Source organism: Pteropus alecto, unplaced genomic scaffold (assembly GCF_000325575.1).
Source record: "Pteropus alecto unplaced genomic scaffold, ASM32557v1 scaffold95, whole genome shotgun sequence".
Classification (NCBI taxonomy): Eukaryota; Metazoa; Chordata; class Mammalia; order Chiroptera; family Pteropodidae; genus Pteropus; species Pteropus alecto.
The window spans coordinates 6,528,360-6,533,264 of NW_006441071.1; the positions used below are offsets into that span (position 1 = coordinate 6,528,360).

A 4,905-nucleotide genomic window follows, 5' to 3' on the forward strand; every position below is an offset into this window, starting at 1 on the left:
AAAGAGTGATCTATTGCTTAGAGTTACATAACACATGTATAGGAGATACAACTTTTTAAACTGTGAACTTCCTTAACGTATGGCCTGTGAAAAACTGCTGGACTCTGAGGACTATGATTCTGAACAGGAATGATTCAAGCTGTTTCAGAACTCGATGCTTGATTAGTGGTGCCTTTCACACTATTTCTTGAATTTATTTCCATGTCGACTTGTTAGCGACTACAATCTGCTTACTCTTTGAAGGTTTGCTTTTATCGTGATCTCTTTAGCTCAGGAATTTTAAAACTTTAGTGCTATTGTAGAACCTATCATTCAATCATTCATTCAGCCAATAAATATTTATCAAGCATCTACTATGTGCCAGGCACTCTCTTAGGTGGTAAGGTATAACAGGGAACAAAAGAAAAGCAAACTCTGCTTCAAAGGACCTCAGGTAATTTTTCATTGTGCTGCAGTGGCTGTGTGCCTGAAATCCTCTTAATTCCTTCACCTTAATTCCTCTTAATTCCTTACACCTCTTTGCGCAAATCTCATCTCATATTCTACTTCTTCAGGAAGGCTCTCAGTTCTCTTCCTCATATTAGATTAGGCTTCCAATATGAAAATTTTTATCTCATTATATAGTCATTAAAGCACTTATCACAATATTTTTATTTATTTTTATTTTTTATTTTTTAGGCAAGGCAATCCTTGGTTGACCTTACAGATTGCAAGGACCTTGTCAGTTTACAATCCCTTATTTTTTTATTTTTTCTACCTACAGCACCTGGTCTTCCTAGATGGTCTCCCATCCGAGTACTAACCAGACCCGACCGTGCTTAGCTTCCAAGATCAGACAAGATTGGGCTTGTTCAGGGTAGCATGGCCATAGACACACTTATTACAATTTTAATAAGAAAGTTACTTGTGAATGTAGGCTCACTAGGCTCTAAGCTCTCTTAAGACTGGCACTACAATCTTTCTTGTTTACCACCAAATTCCCAGAGTCTAGAACAGTGCCTGTGACAAAAAAAATACTAATATAATCCAATTTTTAAGGATAATTTGTATGAAGTAGATTCATTTCAAGTTGGATTTTTGGCATTTTGTGGTAAAAGGCACTTCAGTTTATTTTGTTTGATCCCATCCTATAATCTTTCAGGTCACTGATTCCAATGTCCTATGGATGCCTCAAGGTCTCATCCTTTAAAGGCTGAAGCACTGACCCCACCCCCACTCCCACACATGCATGTGTGCATGTCCAGCTTCAATGATCACATTTTTTCTCGTTATCACATTTGCATATTTGTTTAGCTTTTTCTCTCTGCATGGGTCTAGAAAAACTAAGAAGATGCCACAGATTAGCTTCCTTGAGCACTTAGTTAATGATAATTAAACGGCATCAAATATCCTGTACTCTCCAGTTTCTCCCCATTCCACTTTACTCAATATTGAGTGGTATTCACCAAGCCATCTCACCTCCAATTTCTTTAATCTTAACTAGAGCAAAATAATTTTTATGATTTTTTTCTTTCCATTTCATCTTTCTTTCTTAGTCTCCCTCAGGACCTGTTGGGCCTAGTATAAAATAAAAGTAGAGGCCTTTTGTTTAAAAAGAGAAGAATTTCAAGACCCTGACAGCGGGACATTAAACCCAAAGTGGAATCTTTCTAAGTGCAGGACCTTAAGCAGTTGCACAAGTCACACATCCAGAGAGCTGGTCTTGTCCCTCTTTAATTTTATCCTTCCCCCTTTTTTCCTCAGTCTCCTTCTATCTACCCCCTATTTCCTTGTTTATCACTGACAAACACTGCTGTGTCTTTTTTTTAACTCCATGAAATATTTTCATCTCCTGAATTAGACAAATTGGGCAAATTGGGATCAACCGCTGCAAGATAAAATTGGAAATATTTATAATTCTGTCTGATTTTATGGGTAAAACCAACACCAGTGTCATTAAGTATCTATTATTTTATTTTAAAACTATATTCTTTGAATGGACTTCCAAATTATAATGACCTGCTTAACCCTATTTACCGGGATCTAGCTTAATTTTTTAAAAATAAATGGCTGTAAGAAATTCTTCTAGGAGGCTATTTTACAATTCTGGTTTTACTTTATAAACCTGGCAGAGGGGTGACAGGTAGCATGATAATAAAGAAGTAATCGAGGGAGTGCCATCTTTTTTGGTGCCTAGGTTCATCACATTGCTCCCTGGCCATCAACTCAAGTTGTTTCTTCACCCTGACCCCCACATGCCCCAGATTTACTTTGAATTACATGATATCTTACTGTCTTGAGTTCTGCAACCAGCATCCATCCTCCCCATTTCTACATCCTGTGACAGCCCTCACCCCCTGTTCTATCTCTGTTAGTCTCAGCTCTCTCTGCTTCTGCACTTCTGCATCTTTTAGTGTCATCTCTGTTTTGCAAAAATACTATACTGGTTCCAAAATTCAGCTACTCTTTATTGTTCTACAAGAAATCCACTCCTATGCAGCATTCCAGTGTTCCAGAGATGTGACTTGTAGGTTTAAAGGAAATCATGGGATTGTATGCCCTTGTCTTCACCCTTCTTCCCCCTCACTCATTTTCATCTTGTCTCTGCCATGGAACTCTTCACATCCCCACTCCTTTCTGTAATCCAGAGTAAAATTCCTCCTCTTCTCATACCAAACAAGAACCATTGCACCTATCTGCCAGTCCTTTGGAGTCTTATATTGTATCCTCAGATCTTTGCCAACTTGTCTAAATACAGGTCACTTCCGAAGAAGTATTTTTTTGACAAATGATAATATATATATTTTTTATTTAGTTATATCTATATCATAATTTCCCCTTATGGAAATCAGCTTTTCCTGTATTCCATAACTCCAGTGACCAGGAATTTAAATTTTTTTTAATTTCAAATATTTTGTCTCATGGCCTTCATGAGCATCTTCTACTTAATAATCACTGTCGTTTAATTTTTAGTTGGGAAATAGATTCATCACAGCATACCTCTGTTAGATTTTGATGTTAGGTTTTCTGTAACAGGTAAATATCAAAAGAGACCCTGCCCACAAATGAGACTGCCACTGTAAACTATTCAGGACCAAACTGCTTCTCTTCCTTTTTCACTTTGATAGATTCTAATATTTTACTTGAGATTCAATTGGTTTTGACTTGCTTACTTGTTTCTCATGAAATTTGGTATCTCATCGTGATGATGCACTTGGAGTCTTTTCTGTTCTAGTAACCTGCTGACAGTTTTCCCCATAATTTTTTTTTTCTTTTAGGTTTTGAAGGTAACACATGTTTTTTGTAAGAAATTTGGAAACTATAAAATATAAAATGAGTAATCTTGCTAAAAAATTTAGGTCAGGTAGGAATATAATACAGTTTTTGAGGCAGGATGTTTTTCAGAGTTTGGAAAGATTGAATCCAATGTGATCTCCCATACATTATACCATATAGAGGGAAGATAAAATGTTATTGTTCAAACCTCTCATTTTACCATCATTTCACTGGGAATTAATTCTCAGTGCCTGAATGAAGCTGAGTCCATTCTCTATGTTCTCAAGTAAGGTTGTTGACATGAGGGTGGGGAGGAAATTAACTTTCTTATGTTGGACAATAAAATATTTAAACATTGTCCTTGATATGAAGCTGAAATCCTATGGGCTGAGAAATCAGTATTTTATACCTCAGTGGTTACAGTGACAGAATTTTAGGGATGAGAGATGTGGGTAACATGTAATCTAAATCAGGTATCCTAATTTGAGTTTACAGGACTGCCGAAGCACACATTAAACACTGTTCATTTTATGGTTTAGCACCTTGAAACTGTCTGGAACAATGTAAATACTAGTTATAATAATCAGAGTAACAAATGAGCTATCTTTAGTGGATACTCTTCATAAAGTAGTCATGATCTCTATTCCAAAATCCTGACAGGGGTCTCATAGGAATTACTAGACTCTGTGTATTTAGAAAATCACACTTTTATTGTACTTCCTTTCCTAAAATGATTAAAGCCACAACATTTTATAAAATGAGACAGAGTAAAGGAAGAAGGAGCCAAACTGATATTAGTTATGGGATTTCTCAATGCAATAATGCAAGATTCTCACTGTTCATCTTTCCCTCCCTCCCTCTCTCTCTCTTCCTCCCTCTTATCTTCTTCCCTCTCTCCTCCCCTCTCTTCCTTTTTCCTTCATTCTCTCTCTTTTAAAATTATTATTTAAAACAGTTTCCCCCATTGGTAGCATTTCAGGAATTTCTGACTTTCAGTGTTGTCCTACTGCCATCTGTTCCCCATCTCCTAAATTGTATTATAAGAAAGAGAATACTTTGCTGGGAAATGTCTTGTAATTTTGGAATCATAGCAATGATGATTTACTTAAATTTATCCTGTTACTCATATAAAAATTTTAGTCCCATGAACTATGTTTACTTTGTTAAATATGCTCTAGTATTTTAATGCAACACATACACAACCAAATATTTTCAGTAGAAGTACTTTGCTGTACTGAGGACATGACTTCATCTTTCTGAATCTTCTGCCTCTGAGCTATAGATTTTATAAAAATCAGAAAAAAAAGTTTAAGAGGATATTCATTTAAATTTCCGTCTTCTGTAGCATGTGTCTTGACAATATCTCTTGCCACTAATTAAATTCATCTCTGATTTTCTTCTCTGTAAGTCTTAGTTTTCCTTTACTGCCCAAATACCTTCTTCACTTTTGGGTCCCATAAGAAAATCCTCTGAAGTTTCACACCAGATAATCTGGGACTGCTGGAATTGTGTGTTCTCTTTCCAGGTTGCTTTTTGAGAAAGCTCTGCTGAAAAAGCTTTGTGTTTATTTCTAAAACAGTGGAACCTGTCCAACAACATGTCTAATTTGTCAAGAAGGTCTGACTGAAACCCTTCACTATCATACATTGA

At 36.1% G+C, this 4,905-nt stretch overlaps 1 pseudogene; it reads right to left on the reverse strand.

Annotated features, from left to right (window-relative positions):
• Positions 1-754: 754 nt before the first annotated feature.
• Positions 755-873, reverse strand: LOC112485070 (annotated as a pseudogene).
• Between the last annotated feature and the right edge of the window lie 4,032 nt (positions 874-4,905).